At 40.7% G+C, this 13,077-nt stretch overlaps 1 long non-coding RNA gene across 1 annotated transcript; it reads right to left on the bottom strand.

Annotated features, from left to right (window-relative positions):
• Window positions 1–2,514: 2,514 nt before the first annotated feature.
• Window positions 2,515–11,882, bottom strand: LOC142087514 (uncharacterized). Its single transcript, XR_012675467.1, has 3 exons — window positions 11,580–11,882; window positions 6,481–6,613; window positions 2,515–2,831 (listed from the first exon to the last, which is right to left on the bottom strand). It is a non-coding gene; the product is annotated as an uncharacterized LOC142087514 (long non-coding RNA).
• Between the last annotated feature and the right edge of the window lie 1,195 nt (window positions 11,883–13,077).

Below are 13,077 nucleotides of genomic sequence, written 5' to 3' on the forward strand. Positions count from 1 at the left end.
ATGCCAATATTGATGATGGGGAATACTGGAGCTCTATGCACTAGTTCACCACCTCCTTCAGGTGTTGTTTTCTTTCTTATTTCAAAAAAAGTAGTACAGGAGAGAGAAGGGAGAGAGCATTACAAGACATCCCCCCCAAAATACAGCCTCTCTGAAGATGAAACTTGGGGAGTCTTGTATTAAGTATGCTAAAAACACTGCAAGCTAACAGATGCACAGGGGTACAACAACTTGACTTCTGTGGGACTCCTGCAAGCACAGTCTGCTTAGTAAAGGCCTTAATTAACAACTTTGCAAAGGACAATGAGATTATAACAATTATTCACTGCAGGCAGCCTGTTTTTTCCTCCTCCAGTCTCCAGCATTTGCTTTAGCCTGCATTCCAGATAAATATTTTATTCTGTACAGGCAGAAGGTTCATTATGTAAGTGACAAAGAGAAAGCATCAATTGCCATATACACAGATCCTAATGCACCTGGTTAATGTAGTTATAATATGTCACTGCAAAACATCTTGTCAGCATTTTGTAATTAAAAAAGAAAAGCTACTGCAATAATAAAGGCAATGCATTTAACAGAGACAAATATCACATGTAAGATGATCTTTCAAAGCAAAAATAGACATTACCGAAGTAAAGCCTTGATAACCTTGCCCTACATACTTCAGTACCCTTGAATGCTCTTTTGCCCGATAAAGTACCCTTTTCCTCTCTACAATAGCACTATTCAGATAAGTAACACTGACCAATCTACAGGGCTGCAACATTTTTCAAAGGACAAAAAGCATTTCTTTCCCATTGAGTCAGCAGGATATTTATTTCCTTGTAACAAAGAGTTTTCTGAACTGCTGAGAGATTTGTCAAAACGGAATCACAAGTGATACATTAAACAACCAGAGGGGAGAACTTATTATTAGGCATTAAAAGAGAAAGCTGCAAGTTTACAAATAAGAATAGGACTGTGTACTTGACTTTGTAAATTCTCAGTTAATGAGAAATCAAACATGAAAGGCAAACATTTAATCTAGAGTAAATTTAGTCATTTAAATCACAGCCACTCACAATCCTGCTGTCTTACACTTCAGAACACACAGTAAAGGGCAACTAGCAGGGCATAAACATGTGCCTGCTCAGTGCTCCGGAATATGCTGCGGTTATTTAAATACGAGTTATCAAACCACCAGAAGGAACTTCATATTAACAAAATGCCAGCTCCCTCCATTGCAGTCTAGCCCATAATAAAAGGCAGGCCACTGAACTGGCCTCAGCGGTTCCTGGGGCAAGACAGCACCTTTCCTTTTCCAAGGACATGCCCTGCTCACAAGGCTGGAAAGTCTCATTGCCTTCCTCCGGCGCAAGGAGTCCTGGGTGGATAACGGTAAATGCCCAGAAGGACGGAGCACGCTCAATGGACTAGTGTTTAAGACTTAAGAAAGAAAGAAGGAAAGGTGGTTCTACATTCCCACAGGCCAACCACCGTATCAAATCTGGATGCCCTACACCCCAGAATTCAGCCATGAAAAGGGAAAGGAGAGAGTAACTTCTGCTTCCTCCATCAGCCTGAGTATCAACTCCTGTATTTTAGCAAGGGACAACACGATACAGCATAGACACCTTAGCTGTATACACTGGTCTGACACCGATGCTTTCTTGCTGCAACAGCTCCAGAGAAATAGGATTAAGATTTGCTCATTCTCCAGCTTTTCCCACTAGCTAAATTAAGTCCCCCCCTGCTCAGCCAGCCCTCTATCCAGGGTCCACTGGGAGGCATTCAGCTTTTCCTGCACATCCCAAAGCCCCCGGGAGTCTGGTCACGGCAGTGGGTTGCACGCAGGAGCCAGGCAGCTCAGCGCTCAGTGCTTGCTCTCCGTTGATGATCCTGATGTTTCTTACGTACAGCATCGGACTGGAAAAGACCTCCTGGGTCACCAAACTTACCAGCTCATAGTACTGGAAGATACCTCAAGAAGGCCATTTAGTTCATCCTTCTATCCATGGTGAGATCAACTGTAACTATGGTATTTGCTCTTACAGATCTCCAGTGACGCAGACATCACAACTTCCCTGACAGTCTCTCTCCAGCTTTCACTGTTCTTTCCATCTGTAAGGGGTTTTTTTCTTAATATCTAGGTTGAACTTTTTGCTTCAATTTAAGGTCATTACTTCTTGCCCTGTCTTCATGGACAAAAAATATTTCAAACAAAGAGGTTTAAGAACAATAGTGCACTTATATAGAGAAAATAGTCTGCATAAGCAAAAATCATACACCTACCTTCTTCCAAATTTGCAATATTAATCTGTAACACTACCAGAGGAGTTTTTTAGAATTAAAACTCTTCCTTGTTTTCAAAACAAGCACTATGTGGCATGAGAACATGATAAGGATCGGAGCGTTTTGTGAAAGATTTTTGCAGAGATTTTTACGGAGAGGAGAAATACAAAGGTGATTCAAACTTTGTCCTCATATTTGCTATTCACCTAACTAATGATGTTAAAGAAATCCAAATGCCTAAAGGTGGTAAAGGGGCATGCATAGCTTAGAGATGGAGAGGAAGATTAGCAATAACAGAACTGATACGGTTCCCGATTTGAACAGTTTCTTTTATTCAACATTAAAAGGGACTCACCCCACCATTTCAGTCTCTGTGGTTGAACCATGTCCTGGCTTATCGTTCGCTAACACAATTATCCTGCAGGCATTCAAATATAAGCTTTCCTCTCCTTTCCTGTTCATCTCTCATGTACATCTATGAGCACATATGGTATTCCTCTCTAATTTGGTATTCTCCAGCACAAGCAGTTCTTCATCCATTACTGCAATCAAGGCTGATGCTGGAGGATAAAACAAAGAGAGAAAAAACAGTACTGGAACTCGAGGAGAATTGGTCTATGCTGTGAACACATATTGAATAACAGGAGGAATATATTGGTATTTATTGCAATCTGCCCATGGCTAAAACAGCTGAATGGTCCCTGTTATATGTATATTTTCAGTGTTTTACGACTTTAGGAAGAGCATTGATAAGAATACATAGACTATTTCAACCCATCAAAGATTCATCTAATAAAGTATTAGGATGCGGCAGTCGGAAATATCTCCCTGCTAGGGACTCCCTCTGTCCTAGGTGCTTTACTTGCTCCAATAACATTTCCTATAAGGAACACTTGGGTTGGTTTGTTTGGTTGGTTTTTTTAATCTAACATGTCTCCATAGCAGCAGAAAGTTAATCTTTAATTGATGAATGCAAAAGCTTAGACAAACCACAAACGCACTATTCAGCATGTCATGCTTACAAAGAAAGTTCTGGTTCTATCAGGTTTCCACACCACATACAGCTGCAACATTGGCTTATATTACTAATCACTTGCAGTATTTGTGTCTTGGGTTGTAACAGATGGTGTTTGTGAGGCATGCAAAAGCTTCAGATAGCCAAATGGTACAGCAGTTGAGATAAGGAAAAAAAAAAAAAATCCTCAAAACAAAATACCCATCCCTACTGCGGAGGCTGGAATGTGAGCAGTGTTTAAATTATTCCTAGTCTCTGCAAGCACAGTGGATTTACAGACTCTTAACCCTAAACAGGACTAGATTCAATCTTTCATATTTCATTACCCCAGTAAATCCGCACAACGCCAGCTAATAGACGTGAAGCACAGCAACACAAGACAAACCACAACACAGGAAATTTATGTTCCCGATACTTTGAGAGGCCTGGGCTCCAGATTACACCAGTACAGCTCAGGTGTAGCTCACAGATGTTTTGGTAACATCTCAGTTATGATGGCAAAAAGTAGTACCCCATGTGCCAGGGCACTTGAAAATCCGACATGATGCGCCGTTAATTCAATCCGGTCATCTCTAGAGAACGTAGTAACCTGCTCTATAGCGGCCCAATAAGCTGTAATTCTCAGTGCTGAGCTGTCGGCAGGTAATTTTTAGGGGAATTCTATGAGTCTCCGCCTCTGGGGAATCATTTTCAGCCATGAGTTTTTTGCCTACATGCTGACCCGGCTTAATAGACATGGAATGGATGAAGGACACAATGCACATCTTCATACCAGCACTTAACTTACTGACATCTCAGGAGATCTCTCAGCAGTTTCGCATGTTTAACAAAGAAAGAAAGATGCTAGAGCCCAGGGCAGCTGCCAGTCAAGACTACCTAGGCTTGCTTTGAGATGAAAGAATAGAGACAACAGAACTAATTTCTGTCAACTCTTCGCTGGATTCAAGTCACTAGTAGGTCTTTCTAATAGCATTCTCAAATAATGCAGTAATAAAATTATGACTGCCTATTGCCTTTGGTTAAGTAACGATCATACAGCAACACAGCATGGGTATTAGATGGGGGAAAAAAGCATACTTCATAACTCAAAATTGTAGCTGATATTGTGCTTTTTTGGACAAACAAAATAGCCCCTCCCCAATTTCTATTGTTCATTCTTTATCTTCCTTCTACATTAAAAACATAGGAAGACAACAAAGATTAGTTTTTCTTCATTCAATAAAAGAGAATGCCTCTAAAAAGAATTTGGAAGAAAGTCCTGTATTATAAATAAAACTCATAGAAGACACTCTGACCACTGCTAGATACCATCATGCAGAGCTGACTCACATGATATTGAACACAGCTGGGCTTACTTATTTCTCTATTTCTAGGGGTTGTTAGCACTGAAAAACCAACTCACATCGCTTTTAAAACTCTTCCAACATACAGGCTTCAGATTCTCTCTCCACTGGCTAGTGGGCTTAATTTTATGGTGATATTCATGCTGCCTTTGCTTTTAGAGCTGCCTCGTTTTGTTTAAATGACAATAACGTTTAAGCACAATGCCAGTCTGAACAGCCCTTACTACAGGTTTACATGACCTTGACATGCAGCAGCACTGACATTTATTACCGGTGATACCTGGATGATATTTTTGATGTCTCGCTATCAAATTTGGAACCACTGAAGAGAAAAAGATTTTACTATTATTCTTCATTGAAGCAGGACTGGTTCTGCAGAGGGATGCCCAAGAACATCACCACAGAATCTTGTTACTGCAGAACACAAAGCACAGATAATTAATACAGCATTAAAATACAGAAAAAATGTGCTTGACAGGGCCATTTCAGATAATGCCCAGGTGGAAGTGGAACACACCATTCACCGAGGATTTATATGAGCACCCAACAAAACACACCTGATCACATCTTTCTGTGGTAGCAAAACTACTGTCACCTGCCCAGATAATCAGCACTTGCCTTTCTTCCTCAGCACGTCAGGCTTACAAAGAAATCAGTAATCTGATGCTTCTCTGAGACCTTTCAAAGGGTCTGATCCTGAAAGAAGCAAGTGTTTTCTCAGGTCTTCTCTCAGAGAGGCCAGAAAAGAGTTGAGATAAACTTCAGCAATGCACACAACAGACACGTGATATAGCCCTGTTTGCTTCTGTTGTACCATAAAATTATGAGGAAGTCAATGCAAATGGGAAAAAAAAAAAGGCTCGGCATATATAGCCCACAGAGAGGCTGACAAGAAACCCAGCACCTACTCCCAGTTGTACCAGAGACCTCATAGATAACCTCACAAAGGTCATCTCTTTCTCAGGTCTTCAATTTATCTTACTATAAAATGATAGCACCAATCATCAGCACAATTTTTTTCTTTTTTTTAAACCATCACCAGCATCACGGCACCTTACAAGGAGGTACTTGCTTCCTCTCATTGCAGAATACAGCCGTGGGCAGAAGAAACAGAGGCATGCTCTGTCAGACACAGAGAGAGGCTAGTGTTAACACCAGCTACTCCTGCGGCGAGCTTCATTGCGTGCATTTAATTGGCGATTCTCATATCCAGCTCCTTCCCAATCTTTTTTGTTCCACAACAATCAGAATACTTCAGTGGTTGATCAGGCAACACTTCTGTCTGTCGTGTCCTTTACTGCTACCATTAATGACCGAGTGAGCATACCAAATTTGGGTTGAAAATCTCTCTACTTGAGGAGCTTAATGGCGAAGTAACCTTCTGCCATAGGAACACGCCAGATACAGAACGTGAGGTTGTTGGCACTAAAAGCAGGTGGTCTGAACTGGAGGCCTTCCTATATGGCAGCCATCTCGCGGTAGACATATCAGCATCTTAGGTATACCAGCCATTAGAGATGTAAAAATCACATGCTACAGTAACGCAAGCTACATTTTTAGTATTATTAGGCAAAATCCTGGGCCCTTTGATTTCTATTAATGGTTAAAGAAGGAAACAGTTTCTCAAAGAGGCAATCAGTCTTGCTCAAGTACATGAGCATAAACTGAATCAGAGCTTCAGAAACTCACTTTACATTTTATGTAAAAATAGAAAAAGTAATATATGCAATAGAGCCATTAAAATGCATGTGCATTTGTGTGCAAGTTCTCTTTCTTCTCTTCCTTTCCTTCCCAGCTTGATAACTATATTGTTGATAGGAATAAAATATCAGCCTTTACTTGTACACATACCCGAGATCTTGTAAGTCATTACAACGTGTTTTTGAGATTTGCCACTTCACTGCTCTATAAAAAGCTTCCTGAAAAAGTATTAACAGATGGCCTCTTACTCTCTGAGACTGTTCGCAATACACCAGATGGCAACCTGAAAGAGAAAATCCAACTTACATTTTCAAAACTGAAAGAAATGTGACAATATCCTCACAATAAATATACAGCATGAAGGTAGCAATAAATGATCCGTTTGAAGCAAACTGGCTTTCTTTATTTAAGCAGTGAATCCAGCCCTCATTTTATAACATATTGCAGAATGCTTCATATCCAATGCTGGAAGTAATTTCTGATGCAAGCAGAAAGTTTGCTTTAAATGAGCAACAGATTTATGAGAGGCAAGGTTATTTGAAAGAGTGAAAAAATGGGCCAATAGCCTTGGGGGTTAAGACTTTGTGTACTGGATCCCTGGTACCTGGTTTGTGTCTGAGAACTAGTCAGTAGGTTGCGGTGGTTTTGCTATTAATGTTAGAAGTATTAAGCCCAGCTTGCCAATCGGGCTCTTGTTAGGGGCAGGTAATAACTGTTCCAGATACTTATTGCTTTCAAGCTTTCCGATTCACCTGCTAGACAGCAGCTTAGCTCAGCTCACAAGAACTGGAGAGCTCTGCTAAATACAATCAACCATTCTCAGTGTTAGTAGCTGTTCTTTGGGGCTGGGACCATCACTTAGACGAATCAGGGTGTCCTTCAGATAAAGGGAGTAACCCCTACCTCACAACACGTCCCAATAGAATACAAGAACCAGAGACGTCTTCCAGCACACATCAGGAGACCTAAAAAGAGGTCTTTGCACTTGTACAGTATCAGCATGATGGGGCTTCTTTTTTGGATAAAGCTTTGAGGTGTCACAGCAATTTCAGTAACATTCATCTGAGCTGTGATCCTGTTCCTAATGGCAAAGCCCCAAGGGACTCTGAAGAGATTAAAACAATTCTTAAGGGAGGACAGGTAACTTCCCAAGTATCTCACACCATGGATCAGTGTAATTGTTCCTAGCCCGTTCACCTTTCACATGCAGGACACACCTGGAAAGCCCTTCCTCCAAAGACTCTCCAAAGAGGTTCCTAGGGACTGGCAGTGGAAACACAAATGCCGACACCTGCCTTCATGGAAATGCAGAGTTATCTGTTGTGCCATCAGGTTTTAAGCACAATTCCCTATTGAAGTCAATATGCCATAAGCACAAAATTGCCTGTAGGACAAATTATAAAATTACGAACTAGACAGCTGTCCTACCATCGCCCATAAAAGGAAACCATTTCTATAAAACTGCTATTTATTATTAATAATATAAAATATTTATAATGATACCAGATGTATGAAAATTGTCACAGAGAGAGTTTCCCTCTTTGCTTTCTCATTGGCGATAAGCCCATTTTCACAAGCTATAAACAATAACAAAAATAACTCTATGGAGATAAGACAATAATAGGACTAAAGCTGGGCTTTCTGTGCAAGTGTACCACCACGTAGCTAAAAGACCTTTTTTGTTAGTCCAAGCCAGTAGACCATGTGAGCAGATTGGAGAGTTTCAGGAAAGAGGAGAAGAAATCTGCTAAGTTCCAACCCTTTAAAGTCAACTGCAGTATGCCTACAGATCTCACCTGGAACTGGAACAACCCATTCACCCTAAAACAAACATTATTTTAGTCACCTGTTAATATCGTAGAACTTTATCATTTTCTGATCAGACTCTAGATACATAATGGTAAAAACTATACTGTACAAAAATTAATCTTCAGAAGAACACAGGATAAAGCAACATCCCAATGTGAACATTATTAATGTTTTTTCCGTCATTATCCAAGTCACCAGTATGATGCTCAAGTAACAGTGTTTAAATGGTCTTTTGTATCTGACGCAAAAAGTCAGTGCTTTAGGATCTTGAGATTGCCCAATTTGGAAAGTGATAGCGTCAGATCCCCCTAGTTTTATTACTCGTTAAACTGCTGTTCATTATATGAGCTCACCTCATCCAGTTCCCACCTGGTGCTCATCACCTTCTGCAATCAGGCCAGACTACCACCTTCACTCCTTGCAACAACACACTAACGCACATGCCTTAATTGCACTACTGCCTCCGTGCAACTACCGCACTCCTCGCAAAGCCACTTGAAAAGTTCAGACACATTGCTAGGAAAGGGAATGGTAATTGCATTGCTTTCATCTCTCTTCTTCAGGTAGGTGCTAAGTTCTGCAAGGCAGGAGCTGCGTCTTAGGTCACACACTGCTTCCTGCTCTGGCACTCCTCTAACTTCTTGGTGAGCTAAATCAAGAGAAGAAGAAAAAAAAGGTTTTCGTTGGGTTATCAAGCTGAACCAGCTCCCAGGGAATCAGACACGCACCAGCAGAAGGGTGAGGGAGAGCCAGCCAGCTGTGAACAGCAGCAGGAGGTGGGACCATCCCCGCTGTTGGCAGCCACCTGCAATGGTTTGCACGGTGTCTAGCACAGCTGGGCCCTTATCCAGTCAGAGTCTCTAGACCCGACTGAGAATGGGAGATTTGAAACACTGAACATTTTCTAGTAAAAAAAACCACACGGTACCACTTAAACTGGAAATCTACCTTTGCCATTTGAGTGAAACAATGCAAATCTGCTGATCCCAGTGGCTTTCATGCAGTCACACCAGCAGAGAACTTCATTTACTTTATGAAAGAGGTTAAAAAAAAACCATTACATTTCGTTTCCCCTATTCACTCAATGATCAAATGCATGAAATGAGTTTCTACCCCACAAGCTTGAGTTTCCATTTTAAAACGGATTGAACGACAGGGGATAACAGATGATGACGGCCTGTCACCATTCACTTCTGGAGCTGGCAGGCTGGAGTGGAGTGCTTTGCCAACGTACAAGCTCAAGAAACAGAGATGCCAGACCCTGCGAGATGACTGCACTGGCCTTTTAAAAGCAGTTATAGTGTTCAACCTCCAGTCGGTGACTGCTGACTATGAAGATCTTTTTGCCTTGCTGGTGCTAAAGAGGGAGGTGCTGGTATCACACCAAATGGGCCAGGGTCACTAATCATGAGGTAGTAATCATGAAAGTGCAAGTTGGCCACAGGAGTTCAGCTGCTGTGCAGCCTGAAGACTGCTGGAGAAGAGAACTGAAGGAAAGGACACTACTTTTCAGCCTGATCCCAGTTCCAAATCTAACTATTGTTAATAATATCCTTACAAAACTAAATACCAACCCTCAAACTCATCTCCGTTGTCCTGCCCATGACATTTCCAAGGTATGATAATTTCTTAAAACCAGCCACTTTTAGACTAATGCATTTTGCTGCTCCAACACAAGAGGTCTCCTGTGTTTGCAGCTTGCAAAAGGAGTCCCGCTGACCTGGTTTTATATCGTTTTTAGTTCAAATTACACAGAGTTTCTTAATACAAACTTGACTTTATATTCCCCCTATACAACACGTTCCCTATGAACTTGTCTGTACAGATAGTAACCAACCTGCACTGAGAAAACACGTGTCTCGGAGACTTTGTTTTATTCTTTCTTATGCTGCTCCTCAATTTAAAGAGGGGGGGAAAAAAGAAAAGACATAGACCCGAAGTGCAGAATCCAGCTGAAATTAAGTCTTTGCCTCAGTTTTGAGCCAAGCTCATGAGAAACCTGTGTTAGATAGCATAACCACCTTTACTCTCTTATTTCAGTAAGAGGTTGCTGGAGTGCAATGGGCTCGGTGAAGTGCTGGGGGTCTGGGCTGGTGGCAGGCCTGTCACTCTTGGTTGCCATTACAGTGAGACAGGCTTGCACCTCTCATGTTGGTATTATTCATTAGAATTACAGCATTCATTATAATTGTTGTTAATATTTTACATTTTAGAAATACTAGGTCTGGTTCCACTCTTACGAGCTCTGGCATAAATCACGATGTAGCTTGCAAGTGTAAAACTGGTGTGAGGGAAGGAAAGAGGACTTGTGTAAGACGACTATCGAAACGCCTTGGCCTAGGTTTCTTTATGCAGAGGCAAAAAGAAAATCAGCTTAGCTGAGGCAAGAATGCTGGGAAACAGCGATTTCTCCTTCCTAAAGAGTTTGAGCACAGCTCTTAGGAGTGCTGCATTCAAATAAGAATCAGCATTTTAGCTGGAGACAAATGCACTAATCACAGTCATGAACACAGCTGAACTAAATGTCTCAGCAAAACCACTCAGTAATGGCATTAGTCATGATAAAGGAAATGAGTATTTTCAGGATAGGACACACTCAAAGAATACAAACAGAATCCTTTGTGCCTGCTTTTATGGAGGAATGATTCAGAGTATGTATTTGAACAACTTGCTACTAAAATAGCAGCACAGTTCAAGACATCCTTTAAAGAAATGCGTCTGGAAGAGAAAGAGCTGCTCCATAAATTGTTTTTTAATTGTCCAGATGACCAATTCCTCTATCACTGAGCAGGAACAGTTTAGCAGAGAAAAAAAAGAATGGGATGATTTCAGAAATAATAAGGGTTATTTTTAAACTAAATTGAAAAAAAAAAAACCAACCACCTCTATTTTACCTTTAAGCATTCCTAAACTTACCCTTTATTAAAAAGTGACTGATCTAGTCTATACTCTATGAAGTTGTAAGGACATGACAAATAGGACTTCGAGCGTATTTGTAAAGTAATCTACTTTTAACCACCTCGGCTTCACACACCGATCTTTTCTTCCAAGCACATTAGCTAGCACTGTGTGAAGAAAATGCCAATGCAACTGAAGAGATTATATAAAGATTTAGCAGTAAAAATTCCTAGAAATCAGATTTTTTCTAAACTACATATGGAAATGTGCAACTTACATAGTAAGAACAAGTGATATTAAAAGGGTGATAATTTTTCTTATTGTTTAAAATCTGGAAGCACTACTTCCAACATGCTTCTAACACAAAAAAATAGACAATAGGAACATTCCACTACCCTGATCACATATCTCAGTGACGTATAGCTGCTGCTGATTAACCATATCACAAGTCTTCATTTCAAATGCAAAATAAAATGTCTTGTGGTAGCTGATATCCCACAGCTTATGAGTTTCTGTCTCGTGTTCTTTGATGTGTTACTGACCTCTAGTCGAGGAGCTCCGGAATTACAGGGCAGAGCCGCTCCCACGTACACAGATGGCATCTGAAGAACTATTACAAAATCCTAACAAAGAAGGGAGAAGCTGGAGGACTTTTGCTTCCTTTCAGCTGTGGTCACGAAGAAGAGGCAGTGCGAAGTGCAGACAAGCACTGTCTGTAAAGCAGATGGAAGGCTCGTGTGACGTTTGTGTGCGAGATTTGATGTAGGAACATCACGTGTTTGCACTTCCCAGTTCTTAGCTTTAATGTCTTGTGAGTCATTTAAACCTCTCAAGGAAAGTGAAATGTTACTGATCTGCAATCAAGGAGACGAGAAACTGAGAAATCCAGACCTGGCTACTGTTTCAAACTAGCAGATGTGAGAGAGAGAAGGGAGAGATGCAAGGGAGATGCGGGAGCCTGATGAAGCCTAACAAGCATAGAAATTCCATCCTGTGCTACCAAAGCCTTGCCATGTAAACCCAATACATTCCTGAAGAATGAACAACTGACCTTAAAACACAGAGGCCAAGATATTTTTTTCTAGCAGAAAAATCTTCCTAATACTCGGTTACCCACTCAGGCGGGTCTCTTCAGCCCACTGGCTTCCTTTGGTAGCACTAGTACTGGGAGGCATGTGCCACAGTCTTCTGGCACTGGTTCATTTAAACACATGCTTAGCTAACACACTTAAGTGTTTTACTGAATAGGAATGTACTTAAGTGCATGGCTTAGTGCTTTACTAGGTCAGGGCCTATCTGTATTTAATAAAGGTAAATGAAGGTTAGCACTTATTTCTTTCACAAAGTGAATATTAAAAGAATCCTTAGACAAATCATCACTTACAAAGGCAGTGAAAAATTCTGATCTCATTTGCATGGGTTTACGTCAGAAAGAATATCATTGCTTTAATAGAGCAACACGGAACAGATATAGAAGATACTCGAGGTGTTTCCAGTAAGTATTATCTTGGAAAAGAGTAATTGCAGGCAAGAGTAACAGCTACAAAAAAAAAAATAACCCTCGAAAGAAATGAGGGTTTGCAAATTCTTAAAATATGAAGACCCATTTAAAGCAAACCCATCACAGCTTCCCTGTCCAAAAGGCTATACCTCCAAAATAAATAGCTTTAATCTGTGCTAATCTTATTTTGGCAAAGAAAAGCTAAAGCTGGCGACAAGAAAATGATTATACTATCAAGTTCAATAAGCCAATCTATTTGTTTTTAACACCCCTGACCTTGATTTTGTTTAGTAAAACAGGGTATCCAAATTTTCCAGCAGAGCAGATAAAGAAAAAAGATGAGTATCCCACAGCTGCATGTAATGAGGGCTCCCTAAGTAATGGATCACATCCTTCTTGCTGTGAAATATTCGAGAGGGCTCAAGTAAAGAGAACCATTTCCTTCAGCACAAGATCAAACTCACTTTGAAAACAGAAAAACGTGGGAAGTATTAGGCTAGGCTGTAGGTTCAATCAAGGATAGATATTACACACTTCAT

The sequence above is a fragment of the Calonectris borealis genome, chromosome 13, assembly GCF_964195595.1.
Source record: "Calonectris borealis chromosome 13, bCalBor7.hap1.2, whole genome shotgun sequence".
NCBI classification, from domain to species: domain Eukaryota; kingdom Metazoa; phylum Chordata; class Aves; order Procellariiformes; family Procellariidae; genus Calonectris; species Calonectris borealis.